The 20,934-nt window shown below is 42.5% G+C and overlaps 1 long non-coding RNA gene across 2 annotated transcripts in view; it reads left to right on the top strand.

Moving 5' to 3' along the window:
* Positions 1 to 11,257: 11,257 nt before the first annotated feature.
* LOC138113488 (uncharacterized) overlaps positions 11,258 to 20,934 on the top strand; it is a 54,393-nt gene continuing 44,716 nt past the window's right edge. The window contains exons 1-3 of one of the 2 annotated variants that reach the window (XR_011152193.1): positions 11,258 to 11,344; positions 11,878 to 11,972; positions 12,094 to 13,149. This is a non-coding gene — a long non-coding RNA (uncharacterized lncRNA). Of the gene's footprint in view, positions 11,345 to 11,877; positions 11,973 to 12,093; positions 13,150 to 20,934 lie in introns of those variants that run through there. The other variant, XR_011152194.1, reaches the window with a different exon arrangement.

The raw sequence follows: 20,934 nt of genomic DNA, 5'->3' as shown, positions 1-20,934 counted from the left end.
GATGGAGATCTCTGCTCTGCAGATCCTGATGTCAAGCACTTAGTCTGCATGGGTCTGTGTGTATGCAAATACACACTGGTTTGTTTTGAAGGTAGAAAGAGCCTTCACTGACTCAAGTGTATTTAAATTTATAAAAATCTCGCCCTTGAGAACAAATACAGAAGACAAATTGAGTCTTCAAAACAACCCCTCTGCATTAAAAAAACCCCAACATACTATTTTTCAAGAACTGTCATTTCTGTCTCCAGTTTTACATCTGTTCAGCCTTACTGGTGAAAGGATGGATGTGAGTCCTTTTTCAACAGAGAAAACTTGAACCCATGAATTTTTGACCTTCACTTTCACAGTGAAAATGTTGGGATTCAAAGTTTGAGATCTGGTCTACTTTCAAGTCTAGTGCAGAACTCCACCAGTTCTTAGAAGTTCAAGACTTCAGCTATTAATCTTGACTTCAGAGAGGAGTTGCATGTAGACCTGGTTACTGCGGGTGCTTGTACTTGTTGGAAAGTAAGGTTACAGTATCCACAAAGTCACATGCTCCAATCCAGGCTTTGAACACACAAAGGTGTAAAGTGGTCCAAAAGATGTTGGCTTGACCTTGACTTGAGCACCTCCTGTGGAGGAGATTGCTTCTGTAATCAGGGCTGCACTTCAGTACTGCAGAAAGTTTCTCCTAAACTACTAAAGATAAAAACTGTGCTGAATTATTCTCCTTGTGGATGTTCCCCAGCAGCCTCAGAGTGACAGATCTTGATTTTCTCAATTTTCTCTTTTCCTTCCTTCCTTCCTTCCTTCCTTCCTTCCTTCCTTCCTTCCTTCCTTCCTTCCTTCCTTCCTTCCTTCCTTCCTTCCTTCCTTCCTTCCTTCCTTCCTTCCTTCCTTCCCTCCCTCCCTCCCTCCCTTCCCTCCCTCCCTCCCTCCCTCCCTCCCTTCCTCCCTCCTTCCCTCTTTCTCTCTTTCTCTTTCTCTTTCTCTTTCTCTTTTTCTCTTTCTTTCTTTCTCTTTCTTTCTCTTTCTCTTTCTCTTTCTCTTTCTCTTTCTCTTTCTCTTTCTCTTTCTCTTTCTCTTTCTCTTTCTCTTTCTCTTTCTCTTTCTCTCTTTCTCTTTCTCTCTTTCTCTTTCTCCTTCTCCTTCTCTTTCTCTCTCTTTCTCTTTCTTTCTTTCTCTCTCTCTTTTTTCCCTTCCCTTTCTTTCCTTCTTTCCTTCCTTCTTTCCCCAGATAAAACTCACTTTCGCATCTGATCATCTTTTATTCCTTTCCTACTGCTCCCTTCTAGACTCTTTACAAATTGTCCTTAAACAACTTGTTGAAAGGCTTCAGAATAACAGGAGTGGCATCACAGCTGATCAGGCAAAGGATGGGAATCAGCCTCTGAGTCTTGCCTACACTATTCTACTGTTTTTCTTCCTTCCTACAGCCCAAAATGATAATTCTAATTTTTGGCAACAGCATCTCTTTGATTTTTATAGTCTGAAGTTTTCCTTATCCCTTAATTCTTTGCCTGAGTTCTGGTGCTGAACCACATAAGCTCCCTTTATCGCTGAGCATTCTCCACTTGTCTCTATCAGATGTCAAGTTATTGATTCAGAGGTGATGTCAAGGTCATTTGAGATTCTGACACTCTCCTTGAGAGTTCTCCTTGAGAATTCTTGGAAATTTTGGTGACTTTTGGCCAGACACAAATGTCCTAGTTATGTTCTATTTATTCCTGACAGCTGTACCAGGGACCCATGTTTTAATGGGAATAATTTGAATTTTTAACTTAACATCAGTCCCTGAAAAAAGAGCATTCAAGACTGAAGAAATTGTGAACATTATCAGATTTAATGCAATCCTTATCCTACCTTATCTGTTCTTTCTCTTGATTTTTGGAAGAGATCAAAAGAGTGATTTATTCACAGTCTTTGTAAGTGAGCGCTAGCAGTTATGTTCAATGTGCTAATAATGTGCAGCAGCAAAGCAGAACTGGGAACTGGATTATGTGCAAATGTTTCTTTTTTTCCCCCATGCATTCTAATTACTCACTGTGGATGTAGCATCCCAAGAAATATGTGAAGTTTACATACAGAGCAACAGACAGAACAAGTTTCAACAAGAATTCCTTTCTTTCTGGCTGAAGTGTATAAACCCAGCAACTCTGCTCCCAACAAGCTGCAGTTTACGTGCCTCCTGTCCATGTGTTTGTGTATATGTGGGGCTTTTCAAAACAAACTGGGCTGAATCATATTGGAAGAGCTTCACAGGCTGTGTCGTTGGCAGGGCCTGGAACAGCACTCACACCAAAACCCCTTGCCTGCAGGCAGGTAGGGGTAGCAATTGTTTTCTCACTTGCATGAATTAGGAGTGGGTTTTCCCTTCACTTTACAGTCCCATATGTTGATGCTTCTTGCGTTGGGCACACTCAGCCTCTTCTCATGCACCCAAACTGCCTCCAGGGGTCCATCCTCCATCCTCGGACCCACCCCAGCCACGTTCGGGCATGAGATCCTGCTCACTCCTGTTCCCTTCTCTGCAGCCACGCTCATCCTGCCTATCACACCATCCTGCACTTCCACCTAATTTTGTATCCCGACTTTTAATTCTGGTAGGTGGGCCAGAATTTATACTGATCTCCGAGAGACAGGAAAAGTGTGTCTCACTGCTACAGTCAGCTGAAGGATTTGCGAGAGCTTAAGATGACTGACAGCATTTTGAGCTGCACTGAGGTGTTGGTGGAGGGATTACAGCATGTAAAACGATGCACAATTAAACACCCAAGGTATTTATTGGATCTACGCTCATAGCAGATGATTGTCCTCTACATTTTTGGGGGTTATTTTGACTAAACCATTATGTACTGGCCTAAACCCAATCTCTGGAGGAGCAGATTAGCAGGACTATTATGCCTTTTTGCCTAATACCTCTCAAGATTTATTCACAGTGGAAGCTATTAAAAAATATTTTGTAATCTTCTCCAGGTTACAGACACATTGGCAGACACACCTCCCTCATATCAGGATCACCATTTCCTTCAGGGCTGATGGGTGATACTGTAGGAACAGAGATGAACTTGGCCCTTGGTGTATCATGAGTGATTTCAAAAGCAGAGATTTTTTGCATAGAGATTAAATGCATAAGCTTGCAATTTTAGGAGACATTTACTCAGGGAATCCACTCTCTGGCTGTCATGAGCACATGAACCCCTCAAGAGAGGCTCTACAGCCAGACTGCTGCTGCCCTAATTAATTCTCTTGCACATTGGCATTTACAAGCAATAATTTGACTCTCTCTGTTTTTTTAAAACACATATTGTAAAGTGCTTAGCTAAGGAGGAAATTAAAATTTGCTTTCACACCCAGGACTTTCCTGGTAATGCAAATACCTTGCCGTTACAGCAGCCAGCATGTTGTATAGACAAAGCAGGGCAAACCAGTCAGAGACGGCTTCCACAGGGAGAATGATCAAGGGTGTTTGTGGAGGCACGAACTCCTCTGCTCCAGAGCTGGGGCTAGAGGCAGGAATGAGAATAACTTGACCAGGTCTTTAGCTGCTGCAGTTGGGAGTCATTTAATTGATTCCAGAGGAGCCACTCTCCCTGAAACAGAGTGGATGGAACCTTGCAATTCATAAGCTGTCTCTTACAGAGCTTTGTTCTTACCATAGGCAACTCTGAAAGAGGCTTGAAATGAAGGGGTCAGCAGAGAGGCCAAGGGTACAGCTATTCCAGCTGTTCCACAGTTGGGATGGGAGATGTGCTCCACAACCCCACCCTGCAAGATCCTGAAGTGCTTTTATTTATTCACAAGGATAATTATTCACTCAAATAATTTTTTAGTGGAAACACTTATTCAAGGGAAATAATTACTCAGGAAAAAGTAGGATCAGGAGAAATGAAGCAACATATCCACGCACCATCCCTGCATAGCAACATTTACAGAAACAAGAAGGGAACAGCAACTTTTTCTGGTTGAAACCACAAGTGAAATTATAAGCAGGCGAAATCCCATTTGAAACTCAGCCAGGGCTGTGGGCTTTCACTCCTACACTTGTGGCAAATGTGATGGGATTTTTAATGATGAGATACAGTCGATGTAGAGTGGTGCCTCCTGGGAGAAGCAGGAAGATCCCCTTAAATTGACTTTTCCTACCTCCTTAGTGGATTTTATCCTATGCCTTTGTCATCAGGTGACATCAAAAGTGCTGGGCAATGCCTTATGTGTCTCTTAGGAATCTGTATTATTTCTTTTTGCTTAACTTAATAGCTATTACTTCTAATACTTTCATGACCCAAGGTGTTGAGTGCACTCCTGGGTGAGAATCTTCGGGACTCAAATGACATGATGGAATATTTTGCTGTTGGAAGGTACTGTATCCTCAAAGTCAGAACTTTGGAAACGCAAGCAAAATGTCCATAAAATTCAGAGACAATCAGATCCAGCATTTTGATAATATCAAATACCCGCAAAAAGGCAGAAAACCTGATTTTTTAAATTTACACTAATTTAAAAATTTTAAAGACAAATTTCTTTTAAAACCTGGTATGAAAGTCAGATTGCTTCTGTTTTGATCAGAATCTTGAAAAGAAATATTCCTGTTTGATTTGGAATGAAAATAAATGCTGAAAATACAGGGCTTTTGAAATGCCTTGGATGTGAGTCTGCTCTGATTGGAAAGTCAGATTGCTGGTTTATTACCTCAAGCACAGGTCTGTACTGAGCCTCGGTGACACGTAAGAAATTCCAATGAGTTAGGGCTAACTTTCTGCACAGGTATGTCCCTGAGTCTGTTAAATCCTGATTCTGTGTTACAGTCTCGGGGAGGCCACCAAAGAAAAGCAACTGCCTCTATTTTTTCAGGATCTTTCAAGTGGTGGAAACATGAGATCTCTGGCATTTTTTGCCCTGCTCTATTAAATAGGAGTTGTAGCACGTAGGATGGGGCTGCTTCCCATGAAATCCCATACCTGTATGGGCTTTATCAGCTCCTGATGTATTTCCTGCATGGTTGGACTTCTGTCCCACTTGCTTGCACAACCTGCTGTATTCCCTGCTTAGGGAAGCAGCTGGCAGTTCAGGAGTGGGCTGATTTGAAAAATAAGGCTGGAATGTGCTCTGAGCTGGGGTGGTGGGAATGGTGGTTTGGATCGAAGGGAGAGCAGCTTTACCTTCTTAATCATCCCGTGTTTGCTTAATTATCCCCAAGTATGTTTTTCATTCCCCTGCCCCCTCTGAGAATGTGAAGAAGGCTTGTTGTGAGCATTAGGAAGTATGAAAGGTGAATTTCCCCGTCATTTAACGGATTTCCGAGTTGCGCACACTCCCTTCAGAACGCAGCTGCTTTCAGTGCTGCTTTTTGTTTGCTTTTCTTCCAGCAGCCTTGCCTTTCTTTGGCCTGTTTTTCCATCTTCTCCTCCTCCTCCTCTTCTGAGTCATATGTTGACACAACTCAGTGTTGGTCCCAGTTGTTAGAGCGAGGCATTGTTGCTGCATATAGGTACAAAGAGGGGTTATTTTCATGCTTGCCACATGGATACCAAAATTCCCTTCACTTCTATTTCTTCAAAGTCAGCTATTCACTGTCAAGAGCTTCACCTGGTGCCAGTTCACTTTCAAAAGGTCTGTCCTGGTGGGCACTGGTTGGAGTTGATGAAGGACAGAAGGTTTTGTCCAAAATGTCCTCTCTCTCTCCGTAGCCCTGTTTTCAGTGCTGTGGGAATGCCAAGTGTTTCCAGGAACACGCCGGTATGGAAAACCCTGCTCTGATGGCTGGTTGTAAATGGTGATGAGAGACTGCTGAGAACTGTGACTGTTGTGGCATGACGAAGGTCATGTCACCGTGACACTGATTCCCATCTCAGGATGGCCCAGTCACCATGACACTGATTCCCATCTCAGGATGGCCCAGCTGGCAGTCCTGTCTGTGCACCTACTGATTTTGGAAAACCTTGGTCTCTGTGACCACAGGAGTGCAGCTTTCTTGGGCCATCAATTCCTTCCTGCTGCCTTTCTTATTTTTCTTATCAATATGAAAATGTCACTGGTGAGAGACTGGACTGATGGGTTTATAAAACAGCACTTCAGACTTTGGAGTAAAAATAGTTTTCAGTTAAAAACACTTCTTAAGTGGCAGAGATCTGTTCTTCCTGCAGGAAAATAACAGGCTAGGGAGTTGTTGCACTGCACATTTAACTGGTGTCAGGGGAATAAGTGTGCTTTTCCCATTCCCTCTCCTACAACTCTTCGGGGCCTGGATTTTCTTTTCCTCTCCCTCTTGCCTTCCATGCTGAAGCAGTAAACACTTTAAGGCAAGGACTGTCTTGTAGTTTGTTTTACAAAACATCATGCTTTAGAGTTTTTGATCGTCACTTTAGGCCTCGTAGCGCTAGCGTGAGATATAAAAAAACCATTGCTGTCTCAGATATTATGTTTAATGGAGCTTTTTTCTCCTTTAATGATGTGCTTTGTTTCTAGAAGGGTTTCTGGCCTTTGTACTCTACTGTTGTTCTTTACTCTGTGCTCTTCCTTCTCTGGGTGATGGCTCGTTGCTCTTCACTCTGCTCAGAAGACATTGTAAAACAACCATGGGTTGTGCTCACTGAAATAAAGACACATGAATCTGTATTTACTTTTTAAGAGAAACTATGAGCCATATCTTCAGCTCTGAACAGGCTGATTTTGCTTTAATTGGCTTTGTGATCCCTTTTCTTTGTTTTTTCCAAACATCTGTCCGACCACTTTTATTTACAGCAGTATAAAAGTGGAAAAGAGCATGTCTCAAAAATGGAAAGGAAAAAGTGTGACACCCTCTGAAAGCATTTTCTCAGCTGTTTAAGAAGTTCTTTGTGGGTGTTGGAGTGTTTTAATCATTCAGTAAAAACAATGCCATGTAATTTAGCAGTTCAGAGGCCATTTAACACAGCCTACTCAGTATTCTGGGGCTGAAGTACATTCAGCTGGTCTTGACCACCAAAGGTCTACTTAATGCCTCTAAAACTGGCTTTATGAAGTTGGGTGGTTCCATTAACATGATTTTTAAGTGGAGTCCTTGCTGACAAGCAACTGCACTCAGAAATACTGTCATTCATACAACAGTTTTCCCCCATGGGTCTTTCTTGAGAGCATGTTGTAAAATGCTTTACCATCAGTTCTTACACAGCCTGATTTAAAAAAAAAAAAAAAGTTTGTTGCAGAGGAACTGATTCAGCAACAGGAGAAAGGATCCTGAAGAGATGGACCCACACTAATGAAATAATAATCCTCCACTGGCATGAATTAGGCAGAGCAGAATTACAAGTGAAAGCAATATGAGTCTCTGGTGGACCAGGACAACATGAGATCAGAGAGGTAGGATGAGATGAGTACACTGGAGATCTTTAAAATCCAGGGAGTGACTCTTAATTGGATTAAACGCTGGGTGAATGGATAGAAGTATAAAACCAGTCCATATGTCTGAAAATGGGGGATATTTGCTCCATTTCCTGCATCAAGAAGTCTTCTGTTCACGGCTTTGGAGCCCTTAGAAGTTTCTGAGAACAAGGATTTGGGAATTTGCCTTTTACATGGCAAAAATAATTGCAAAAGGCAGAATCAAGATAAGGACAAAAGCTAAACACTTTCCATAGTGGAAGGGAAAAAACCCAGGCAATAACATTTTGCTTTCCAACAACAAGACATCAAGCAGAGTGCTTAATTAGGTAGCTAGTGATTAATAGCAGTAGGTGTTTATTAGAGAAAGAGTGAAGTGATCATAGAAAAGACAGGGTTTCTCATTCTTTGTGGAGAAATATCACTCAGACATGAAGGGCAGAATTGGTAGCAGAGACAAAAAGAAGGAGAAAGATCTTTAGGAAATTTTGTTGAGACAAATGGGTGGTGAGTTCAATGCTCTGAAGAAAGTCTTGTTCCATAACATGACACAGCAGCTAGAATTAGATAGCTGCTTGTGAAACACTGCTTGCTTGGAAACATCGTCACAAATGTCTCTTGAGCAACAGGAAGCCAGGATATAAATCATTGCAATATTTATTTTTTAATTCAATAATACATAGGGTGATCTGCCTTTACATCATGCCTGTATTTAATATATTAAAGAAGTGGTCATGCTCTCAGCAGATGTTTTCCATGCCTCCCACTTCCTAAGATAAAACATTATATTATCTGTCCGTGCACCATACAATAATGCTAAAACAGAACACATTTCCCATTTGAGCCTCCTTGTGATAAATTCTGCTCTCAGCTTCAGCCTTGCTTTGAGTCTTGCTACTTGCAAGCAGAGTCATTTAAAGAGGGAGTCATATCCCTAGAAAAGATGAGGTTGGATTACAAATGAAGGATCTTTTTAGCTGTGTCGCCTACACTTTGTTTCCTTAGGTGATCATCCGCCTCTCCCCTCAACTTCTGAACCCGCTGACTAAAGCCAAGCAATTGCACCAGAAGGGCAGAAATGTCAAGGATAATTTTGTCACTGTAAGAGTCAGCAATAAATTGTTAAGTAGGAGAGAGAGAGAGAGATCTTGTGACTGAAAGGAAAGATTGAAGTGTGAGCTCAGGTGTGAGTAGGTCTGCATGTGCCCAGGAGAGACGTTATAAAAACTCCGCTAATGGGGAAATGATTGAGAATCCCCATATCCGACGTGGCTCGGTAGCAAACCGGCTTTCACTGCATGTTGAACTAATAAAATTAATTGGGGGTGCTTTTGACTTGTGGCCTTGGAATCTGTAAGGTTCTCTGTTCTGCTTTCCTCCACAATCTAGCAGGGGTTTTTCACCATGAAAGTCAACATTGTTCTAGCGCTCTGTGTCTTTAGAAGCTGAGCTGTTAAGAAAAATGCCAAACAAATTGAGATTAATGGTAAAATTAAAGGTGTTGACAGCACAGAAGAGGTCTTTGGAGAATCCTGGATTATAACAGTATGGAGATCCAGAGGTGATGTCCCACAAGAACTCCACGAATCTATGAACTCTCAGAAAACAATTTCATGGTCATTATTCTGGGTAGGTTTCATAGAAAAAAATATTGCTTTTTATATAAAATTCCATCTGTTTTCCTATACCTTCTCATCAATGGATTTATTCTGCTACCTCCCTGGATTAACTCTGAGGTGTCTTTGTGCTTCCTGCAATAGCTGAAGTGGCTTTAGAGAAGTTAAACCTTGCCTTAAAAAGGTGTCTAAGAACCTGATCAAAGCTGTCCCTCCTCAGAAAAGGAGGCAGGTTGCACCAGATGACTTCCAGAAATCCCCTCCTATCCATATTGGCCTGAGTCTGATGCTCCTACTCTCAGGACATTGCTGGCTCAGAAAATCCTGTTCTTCCTCCCCTCCAGCTGACGTCTTTAGAGATGTTAGATTAGATCAGAGCTTTATTATGCATCTTAACAAAAGAAACAAGAATTTATCAACAGGACTGGTCTTTAACCATGTTATGCAGAAGTTGGGGTGTTTAAGAAAATAACCAGATGTTGAAAGAACCATTAAAATAGCAAGAAATAGTAACATTTTTTTGGTAGCATTACTGGCAAGGACTGTCTGTGAGAAATGTGACAAATATGGTTCCAGAGTGTCTCTTTGTCTGATGTAGAGCCTCTGATGTTTTGATTCTAACTGAGAGTAAATGTGTATTTCCAAGATAATTTTCAACTCTCCTCCGTGGGGTGGTAGGGAATGTTACTAAAATAATAAACCCACCAACCAGTCTGAGGGGAACACACAAATTCTTGGAGACTGTGAGGAAAAATGGCTGAGAAGACTTGTCCGTGCAACTTCATTAGACACAGAGCATCTGCTTCTGCAAATCACCATTGAAGCTGATTCACTGATGAAGTGGTGCTGGGTTAGTGGTTGGGCTTGATGATCTTCAAGGTCTTTTCCAACCTGCATGGTCTATGACTGTGAAGTAGTAATTTTGCCTTGCACCGGATGAGTCAGTGGCCTCAGTCCTTCCTCTGGTGAGGATTTCCTACGTTCTTCTGGAAGCAATCATTCCTGCAGCTCTGCGGATACATTTTCCTCTCAAAGCCCTTTTGTCTGTGCAGCCATGGGATGGGCCCCTTGTGCAGCCTTCCTTTGGCCCTTCTTAGAGCACATTTTGGTAGAGCGTTATTTTTGTCTGCAGATTAGCAAGAAAAATCCCTCTCTAGAGCTTCCATGACTGACCCTAGAAAATTTACAGCCACTTAGGCCCTGCCTGTAAAAAGTTCATGATAAAGCTGCTGATGGAGGTGACGGTGGTCCTTGGAATTCCCAAGCTCAGAGGGTCTGCTGCCATACCCTGCCCTGCCTGCAAGCTGCCTTCCTCTAAAATGTGCCTGCCTCAGACCAGGAGGCTGCCACCCCCACATCTGCACACATCTGTGCAGCAGATGATGTGGGATGCTCCTGGACCAGTAACCTGGAAATATCATCTGTGGTTCCCTTTCAGCCACGTAATCAACCTTGGCACCACTGAAACAGGGAGAGTTTTGCTGTTCATCCCTCTGGGAGCTAGATATGCTGCCTAAAGGGTGATGGTTAGAAGTGTCCAGGAGAACTAATAAAGCTCTTTGTCATATGTTTTCCGTGCTGGATTTCTCTTTCCCAGCTTTTCTTAGTGGGGAGATGGTGAAAAACCTGTTTTCTTTTGCAAATGAGAGTTGTCAGTTCACAAATTACAATTTAATTTGGCCATGCCCTCCCTGTAAATGAGTGATCATTAAAATCAAATGGGTTGTAATATTAATAAGAGAAACATGGATGGTTCTAAAGGGTGTGATTAGTAATAAATGGATTAATAGGATGAAAAATAAATTGGGTGGGGAGTGTGATTTGAAACTGAGAGCCTTTTCCTGTTGCCTCCAATATATTCGGGGTAAAGGAAAACTGGTTGGAAATATCTGGTAAGAGCAGAGTTTTTATGGAAAATGTTGGTCTTTCTCAAGCCCACGTGGCATGGCTTAGGTGTACAAACCCCTGTGCATGGTAGGGGGCTCAGGCAGCAGAGCCAAAGGGAGAGCAGTGCAAGAGAGACTGAATCTTTGCCTCTGAAATACAGAATTTTAGCATGTACTGAAAAAATTTGAACCAAATTAAGCTTTAAATTTACCGGGTCTTTTCAGTTGTTTGAAAAGGAAGGGAGAAATAAAATAACCTCCGCTCCTGTCAGCCTGGAGCCCGGCGTTCGTGCCCAGCTGCAGCAGAAAGCTGACGCTCGTTAGCTCATTAGCAAGCTCATTAGCAAGCTTATTACTGGGGTGGCAACTGGACGAGAGGAGGATTCCAGGTGGAGTCCATGATAAGCACCACGTGGCTGCTGTTTGCATCCTTTAAGTGGAGGAGAAGTGCTGCTGCTGGTATTTTATATGGGAGAGGCTGCTTTAGGTGTTGTTCTTGTAGGTGTAGGATTATTTGTGGGGCCTGGGTTGGAGAAGATATTCCTGGGATAGGCTGTGTTATCCCTTTTCATTGGCTTTCTATTGCTTGGCCTAACTGCATGAAGCTTCCTCCAAGCTCAAAAGTGTAAAAGTTTTTTGTTGGGAATTTTTTTCTTGAAGAACAACTTGTGTTGTAGAATCTGCTGTGCCCATGTGTGAAAGGGGGGTTTCTAGACGCTGACTATTTTGCTTTGTTCTAATTATGCACCACTTTTAGAATTGAAAGTATTGCAGAGAGCTGAGCTGACTGTTTAAATTTCCTTTATGCCCAGGACGATGTTTAAAATGGGGAATACTCAACCTCTTGCTGCTTTTAATGCTGCTTGTGCTTTCTGCTGGTACTAACCAGGAGTGATTGGAATAAACCCTCGGAGTTCTTTTGCCCTGCTTGCTTTGAGTACCTCTGAAGTGTGAGATTGGCTTAAAAACTCCCACGAAAGGCCAGTTATGAAAGTGATTTAAAGGTGGTTTTTTGGTGTGCTCTCTTTCAGTGCCTGCCTGTGCATAAACTTATATTTGATATCAGCAAGTGCTCAGCTACAGCTCTGTGACCGAGCAAAGAGAGCAGCCTCAAAGTTTTCAGCAGGTAATGCCCTTCATCAAGTTTTAAGTAGTCTTTATGGGATTTGTTCAGTGAGTTTTACAGGTAGAACAACTATTCTTGGTGCTGATGTACAAAAGAGCAAAAAAATGCTGTATAAATACAGGTATTCAGAAGCAGCTCTCTCTTTTCGAGTGGAGAAGTTGAGACCTTTCATGGTACAGAAGCCTGAAGACAGCATGTCCTTGTGTGTGGGAAATAAGCAAAGGGATGGTCAGTGATTGACCATGGAGATACTGATTCACCAGAAATGTTGCCCATGATGCACTTGAGAAAGAGCTTTACAAATATTGGGGTTTTTTCCTTGCTTTTTCCCTGGACAAGGTAATAGAGTTGTTTTCTCTGCACACTTCAGATACCGCTTGAAAACTTATTATCAAACAGAAGAAAAATAAAGTTTATTTCTCTGTCATGAACAAAATTCTTCAGTTTGTGGCCTTTAGGACAATGAAACAAATTTCTTTGAAAAACAAGTGTGGAGTATAAATAGGGGTTTACAATATTTTGTCAATTATCCCAATCCTAGTGGTTTTTAAAAAAATTTTGAAACTCACTCCTTTGTTCTCATAGGCAAATGGTGAAAGTCTTGTTTTCTTATAAGGGGAAGTGTTAATATTTCACCAGAAACCACTGAAAGTGCTTTTGTAAGGAAGTCTAGACAGAGTGATACTTCCCTTTTTAAGCAAAGCACAGAAGTCCAGGCTGAGACAAAGAATGGCTTGTTTATGGAGGGTGGCACAGAGAGCAGCTGGAGTAGTTAAAGGTTAGAGGAATCCTTCTATTTCCTCTGTCTTCCACTCACCAAGACCTATCTTGTATGCTTATGATCCCTGGGGAACTGGCAGAGCGAAGTCCAAATGTAAACCGCTATTTCTTCTCATTCCTGTTGTTAACTGCCTGTGTGGGAACTATATATGGTGAAATTAAATAGGTGATGGGCAGTACTTTTAAATAATCTCTTAAAGATGAACCAGGTAATTCCTATCTGGGTTATCTGTGAGCAAGGAGCTGTGCTGCAAAATCTTGTCCAAGTTAATGACTTGCTGGTGTTGTATTTGCCTGTGGTCATGGCCATACAAGCTGGTGGGAAATTTATCCCAGAATTAATAGATTTTGGGCAAGTGCTAAACTAAAGCACCAATTCTAATACCACCTATGTATCATAAAGTTCTAGGATCCCTCCTGAAGATTTATGGCCTCACCCTGCCTTGCTCCTGGCTTCTACAGCTCTGGCAAGGCTGGCTGTTAAGGGCTCAAGAGGAAGTGAAGTGTGAACCATTGTCATGTTGTGTTTCATCCATTTAAGCTGAAACGCCATACTGGTGCTTGTATTCCAGCCCAGGCAAATTGTATTCCAAATGCTTGTGCTGCACTCAGCTGCAGCCATCAGTGTCTTTGGGCTTCACCCTGCAGCTCTCTCCCGTGCTGAAAGGAATCCTTTGACCTGCTGCCAGATGATAGGGTGGGTTATCAGCTTCCAGCTTTTGAAAGCAGTGTTCAGCTCACAGCTTGGGCAGGTTACAAGCTTGATAGATCTAAGTATTATTCTTTTTGTTAAAGCTAGCTGAGAGCCCAGTCTGTGTTGAGAGTTTGGAGTATTGTCAGTGCAGGCAGTAGCTGGCTGGAACAACAGAATGGGAGCTTGTGCAATTTCTGCTGTGATGGCAAACTAAAATCTCCCTGTCAGGAGATAATTGGGAGATTGGGCAATGGTCATCCACATGTTATCCCTGCTCCCTACTGCTGCCTCTGGCTTTACAGCCAGGTAGAAGACTTCTCATTTCCAAACTATGGTTGAAATGCATTGTCCTTGCACCACACCAACAGCAGAGGTAGAAAAGGCTGCAGTCTGTGGCCCAATATTCCTCATTTTCCTTTCACTATTTGAATCATCCCAATTTTAATATTACTGCTCCTAAATATGTTTATTTCTTTCTTGGCTATCCCTTTCATTTTTTGCTTTGACATTTTTTCTGGCTTATTTGCTGATTCTGCAGGTAGAATAGCAAGGCTATGTTTGAACAAACACAAATGCAATTCATTGGAAAGTTATCAGTGCAATTAATTCCTTTGCATAGGTCTGAGATCTACCTCTTAGAAGCATTTAATGATAAATACAAGAGTAGAAGAGCAGTATCTGCCATCACTTCTTTGAACATAAGTATTTTAAGGTTATAGTCCCAAGTTACAAAAAGGTAACCGTTTATTAAATGTTATGTATCTCTCTCAAAAACCTGGATAGAAATATAATTTATGGATATATAGAGAATTCTTCTTACCTGGCTGAAACCTGCAGGGTAGCAAATTGATGTCTTCGATGGAGATGTTGCCTGGATAATTACCACCCTGAGGCATGGCTAGGAGCAACTGAGATTAGAAGCTTTATAAATGATATATTTATGGCTTTGAGTTGTGTTTTTTTTTCCTCTTGGTTTATTGATCAAAAATCATTGAGGTGGGGAAACCACACAAAAACGAAGCTGAAGTAATGAGGGAGGCTGGAGTCAGTGTAAGGAATATAAAGCTTGTGCTGCTGAACATTTATCGACACACAAACAGTGGTCTCTCAGCAGTGGGGAGGTGCTGATCTCTAGGAGTCCTATCTGCAACCTCCTGACTCCTCTTCCCAGAGCCCACTGCCCCACAGAGCCCTGTGCTGACAGCTTGGGAAGCAGCTCTGAACAGCACATGTGGTAGGAAGCCTTCTGACAGAAAGCTTCCACACAAAACAAATTTATTTTAACAGATCCAAAACTTTGATGGTAAAATGCTGGCATCGGTTTAGCTCTGTCATGTAAGCAAACAAAGATGAAGGATTTCCTTTCACAATAATGCTTTCACTGGAAATAGGTTGAGTTATGGTATTATCAAGCTTCAAAACACCATTGTTTGAACAAACCTCAATTTTATTGAAATATTTTATTGACTCCAGCAGACATTTTCGTGAGATGGTAATTGAAACAGAAAGCTTCTCTAATTTGGGGTGAAAACTAACTTGGAGGTTTCAAGTAAAATTGAAATCTCCAATTGGGAGTTTTGACCATGCTCAATATATAGAAGGAAACTTTGAATGGCAGGGTAGAGGAAATGTCCAACCCTGTTTTAAACATCTGCTTCCAAGAATGTGACTTCCAGGAATTAATTCCTGTATCAAGGACTCTGTGCCAATTCCAAGTGTCGGTGTTATGGACAGGAATCAGCCTTGCAGTTCAGCTTCTGCGTGTCTGAAGCTGAGGGAGTGTATTTAAGTGTTGAATGAAGACTGTGAAGAAAACATCTATAGAAGGAATCTATATAAGATGCTGCTCCAATGGGGTTATGGCAGAAGGAGGTCCCATAGGGATGATTTTTAGCCAAGTCTGCCTATGTGGGAGCTGTGAGGGAAGACACAAAGGTGAAAAGAAAGGGAAGGCACTTGAAGAGAAAGCTCCAGGCTGAAAAGCTGTTGCTGTTCATGATTGCTGAGCACAGCTCCCTGTGGCACTCTCCCCATCTGCCACTTGTGTCCACAGCTTGTTGTCCCAGGAGCTGTGCTCTCAAACGTGAGGCCTGTTGGGAATGCCACAGCTGAAGCTGTGACTGCTCCCTGCTCCAGCTGTAGGATGAACTGGCTGTTACCTCATCCCAGAGCAGCTGGCTGTGACTCTGCTCCAGAGCATCATGAGTGGGGACAGCAAAGAAGAAACATTTCAGCTGTGTTGACTAAAAATCAAGCCTGCTGACTCATCACTGGAGCATGGCAGGAGAGGTGGGAGCCTGGCCTTGCAAACCAGCCTCCTGCTGCCCTCTAAATACTGTGAGTCAGCACTAAGGAGTTAATTCCCTGACTTAAAATATTCTGTAGTATGTATCTGTCTCCTTGGCCAGCTGTCTGCTCTGGTCTCTGCTTGTCTTCACTGAAAGACTTCTTGGACAAGTTAATATGAAAGCTCTGTGATGCACAGGGATTGGCACATGCTGAGAGGTGTCTGTTCTCTGGTTTTTCATTTAAAGCAGAAGATGTGTTGCTTTCTTGATGATGTTGGGCTTTGCAGACGCAATTGGGAAGAAATACTGATACACTTTACTGATGTTAGTCACAATGTGGGAGGAATCCTGTACCTCTGGGTCATATGAGTAGACCATGAGCTGTATCCTTCCTTCCCTGTCCTTGGCTTCTCAAAGGAGCTTGAAGAAGATAAGAAGTCTTCTGAGCCAGAGGGAGCAAAGATAATTTGTCCTAGATCACAAGGTAGGTGATGGACCAGGAACATACTTGAGAAATCTTGCATTGTAAGTCAGTGTCCATCCTATCAGCCACAGAACTTTGGGCTTGGGCTGAGAAAATAAGATCTGAAGGCATTCCTAGTGATACTTACCTAGGAACAGCATTTTCTACCTCATTTTGCCCTGGCTCTGGGTGCTGTGAGGAGGGTGGAGTAGGTGCTGATGCCAGTGCTGCAATAAAATGTTTCCCCACATCCAGACTAATGGCACTTGGCTAGCTCTGAGTGTTTAGGTCACCGAAACAAACCAGTCCTGCTGGGACCAGGGCCGATGGCACCACTCTTGCAAGATTAGAGGTAAATGTCTCAGTGGTACTGAATGTCAGAAAATGGCCAAGTTTGATAGTGTTTGGATTGGGCCATAAATGGTCACATCAGCCACAATCCCCTCCATGCCAGGATCATAAAAACATGTGAAATCCTCATCTGCCAGCTCCTGATAAAAGAGTAAAACTGTCCTGCAAATTCCCTGCAAATAAAACTGTGTTTAAGCACTTCCACCTTATAATTTGATGCCTTTTTTAAACTGCTCAAAGTTGATGACTTTGTATGGACAACTTCAGTAGATAAATATTATTTTTAAGTGGTGTAATGGTGGTTTGTTATGGTAATGTCCAGACAGCTCATACTGGTCCACTGGCTAAACCAGTGGAAAGTCACTTCCTAATTTTTCAAGTCTTTGAAGCTTTCAGGGTTGTACTTTCAAGCATGGTTACTGAGAGCATACAATAACTGAAAAACAATTGAACAAAAAACAATTGCACTAATTATTGAGGGTGGAACTTTCAGAAACTTTAGAGTTTGATCTTGCTTTTAGGAGAACTAATGCTCATCCAGTTTTTCACAGCCTCTACCAACAATTGCTGTAATGTTCTGGAAGCAAATATTTCTTGAGTGAAGGTGCTTTTTGCTAATATTCTGTCTTGGAAAACCTTTGAGTAGGAACTTTCTCACACTCTACAAGCCAAAAGTAATCTTGCCTATTCCAAATGCACAAATGGAGAAAACATTCCAATTCAGTGCTCTTTTGATGTCCAAATGTTTTGGCTCACGTTCTACTCTGGACGTGGCTAGTATTTGAGGTGAGGAAGTTATCTGAGGACTGCTGCAGGAGTGTGGCTCTTTGTCCCTGCAGTAATTGTACTAAAGTGTCTTCTGTTAACCATTTTTTGGGGAAAAAAAATATCTCTGGCTATTGTACTTGTAAGTGGATCCTCCCCTCTCACTTTAGAGCAGTTAACTCTGGGTTTGGACATGCAGTGAGCCACGAGACCTGGTGCAAGCGTGGCAGTGGAAATAAGTGGTAGGCACAATCCGAGGCAGAAATTGTTCAGAAGGGCTTAAACAGCACTAAGAAATGTTCAGTGGTATGAAGGCAAAAAGCTTCACTGGCATTCCAGGAGGATCTCAGGGAAGAGAAATATGGCACATAGTGCATAAATTTCTTTTAATACAAAATAAAGAGTGATCCAAAAGGGCTGGATGATTTAGTTGTTCTAAAACTGATGTATTTTGCACCAGACTTTAGAAGCAGCTGATTGTGTATGATATTGGTGTGAGTTTGTCACAAACCCCACAGGATTAAAGTCAGTGTAAGTCTGATGCTGACTTTCAAAGCTTTGTTTTCAGTTTGGAGTTTTTAAATGGCTTTTAAGTTGCTGTTTGTAACTAGCTTGAATCTGAATTTTCCTGTGTACCTTACACCAAGATATGTCACTCAGGAAATCCAACATAAACCCAGAGTACTGAATTTATTTTTGTTGTGAGGACACTGCTTGGAATAAGGTTCCTCACTGCATGGTACTGGGATTTGTCCAATAGCCATTAGACTGGAACTTCTGAGGTTGGATCTGAAATTCAGGCTTGAAAACACACAAAAATGTCTGATCAGAAGTGAGGGGAGAGACTTCCTATTAGGGTGGAGTGTTTACTTTGCTCTGTGATGTGTTTTTACAATGTTCTTTGTTTCTTCAAAGCTCTCTATGCAATCATTTAAGAAGCTAAAAGGTTGTCAGCCTTGTTAAAGGCAAGTCCTGGGAGTGTTTTTCAAACCACCTCTGATTCATCCTGCCAGTTCTCTCTCAGATATCTACTATACATGTAAACAGTTGATTTTTTGAGTTCCATGTTTCATGCTGAAAACCTGCTCCTGCACGTACTTGGAGCTTATGTTTTGTAATGAAAAGGTTTAGTCAGCAGCAGTAGGGTTATATTGGTGTTCTGTCAGTCTGTCCAAACATAATACTTCCTGCTCAGGACTTTCTTAAACTGCTTTTGGCTTTGCTATGTGAGGACCTCAGAGTATAGCTAATTTAAGGATGAATTTAGTGTATTTCTGTTGAAGGAGTGTCTATACAGTCCTGCTGCAGGCAAAGCTTTGAATGGTGGAAGCCCCAGCTCTCATGAAGCAGCTTTGTATCATTTTCCATTGCATCAAGTGATGATGCCTTCATAGGGCATCCAGGATTTACATCCCATTCCCTCTATTCTCACAAGCAGGTCACAAGTTAACCCCAAAGAGATTGTGGTTGAAACCTACAGACCCTGTCCTCGTGCAGTTACCTCTTTGCCTCCCTGTCTTGACTTCTTCCTTGATGGGATCATTTCCAGGATGCATTAGGGGGGATGAGGTGGATCTGGTTTCCAAAAGGATTAAACCAGCTGCTTTGTGTGTGTACCACAGGCAGCAGGGATCAGGCTGTTCTTTTATATAAAAAAAGATGCAGACAGCTTGTTGATCAAAAACTCTCGAGGAAATGTAAACTCCAGCATTCTGGATCAGCTGATCCTGTCTACTGAGGTCCCCTTGATCTCCACACATACCACTGGTTGTTTTGGGCTTGCCCAAACGCAGTGTGAGAGTGCTTTAGGTTAGAAGGGCTGGTGAGACTTGGTTCCAAGGTCCCCTGGATGTGGCAGGATGCAGTGAGTGTGGTTATTTCCCAAACTTGGAGGCACACCAGTCGTTCAGAGCCTGCCGCTTCCAATAAGCATGTACAACTCAAATCTGTGCACAGTTTAATTGTGGGCTGGAGTCAAAATGAAAATCCAGAATGAAAGCAGCTAATTCCACTCTGAAGCTGGGCAAGAGACAATGAGTTTGCTAAAAGGAAACACATTTCTATGGTAATGTCCCTCTTCTGAGACTGACAGTGTAGCTCAATGTGCAGAACTGCTTAGAGAAAGCTGCCATAGGCTGGGGGAGGAAGTTATTGTTCCACAAATCCTGCAAAAAAAGGTGCTTTGTTGATCAGATGCTACCCAGGAGAAGGGACCATACAGGTGCACCTGCTGGTCTCTTCTGGCTCTACAAACAACTCCTGCAGGTGTGTCCTAAATGCTGGAGGGCTTGCTTTGGGCAGTTTGATGCTGGGTGTACACAACTTGCTTGCAGCCTTAAGTGTTGATCAGTCAAGGTTTTTACGAGCAACCCAAGTCCTGGTGATGCTGCAAGGTTCCCAGAGGCTGTGGAAGTTTGTGCAGCAAGAGGGGGAGGGATGACACCATCCCTGCTGCCAGCTAAATCACTGAGCATATGACTGGTCCTGCTAAAGCCATATACTGACCCCTCAAGCCACTGGAGCAAATTCCACCTGCTTTCCCCATCTTGTTTCAAGATCATAATCTTCTTTGCCTTTTTGTTCTCCTAACTGCAGGGGGGCTTGGCTCTTACCTGTGGGCAATATTCAGGCTGCAATTAGCATGATGATGGAGGAAAGAAAACCTGGGGGAGGCTTAAGCAGTGCCCAGCTCTTTTTCTGACCCTTGACTTCTACCACCTGATAAGAGCTTCCTCAGAAAGCTCACAAACAGCAACTGGTTATACAGTAATGGAGATTAAGGAAAAGGAATTTGCTGGAGACCTCCATGCTCTGGGAAGTCTCTTGTTAAAACAAGAGACTAACAGAGCCCTGTTTTGCACTTTGCTATCATAGTTTACTTGAGTTATTCCAACCTCAAGGAAGGAGAAGGTGTGCTGCCAACTCATGGGTCATTAATTTCCAAGCCATGCTGGAAGGTGCAAAGGTGTGCATGTTTTGCTTGGTGGTTTACTGACAACAAATATTTGTTTGGAATACGTTTGTTAAAAGCAGAGCCCAGGAGTGGCTTGGAGCTGCTCATCACTCCAGTCTGTGGTGAGGTGTTAGGCAGACTTAAAGGTTGTGTGAGACCGGCCTAACAGGCCATGGCAGTCATTGCCAGCTTGAGATTTGCAGGATGATAGCAGGTTCAGAGTATTATTTTTTTCTATCAGCTGTAAGCTAATACTTGAGTAAAACTTACCTCCTCTAGTTACTCAGAAATTCTGCAGCCTCCAGGTTGGGAAATGCTTGAGCATGTTCCCCTCCAAGCTTTGCTGTGCAATATCTCATCTCATGCAGGTGATGGTAATGGCACTCAAATCAGCAGCACTCTCCTCTGGGGTTTGCTAAATTAAGATAAACCACCTCTGAGATGAAGAGGCAAAGTTTTGACTTGTGAACATATTGCTGAATACCTTGTGTTGTGCTTTTTGCCTGGGGAAATGATGGAAAGTCTACTCCTGGTGAAGTTTTAACTTAGGATGTTGTGTTCTGCCTTCCTTGAGCCTGATGGCTTTATTTCCTGGTGCCTTCTGTGGTGTGGAGCTGCTGAGCAGCTTTGTCTTGCTGCAGGGGTGTCTGCATTTCAGTGGGATAGAA

This window comes from Aphelocoma coerulescens, chromosome 7, assembly GCF_041296385.1.
Source record: "Aphelocoma coerulescens isolate FSJ_1873_10779 chromosome 7, UR_Acoe_1.0, whole genome shotgun sequence".
In the NCBI taxonomy this organism is placed as follows: Eukaryota; Metazoa; Chordata; class Aves; order Passeriformes; family Corvidae; genus Aphelocoma; species Aphelocoma coerulescens.
The sequence above is the reverse complement of the archived record's forward strand: the minus strand, read 5'-3'. Positions and strand labels throughout refer to the sequence as shown.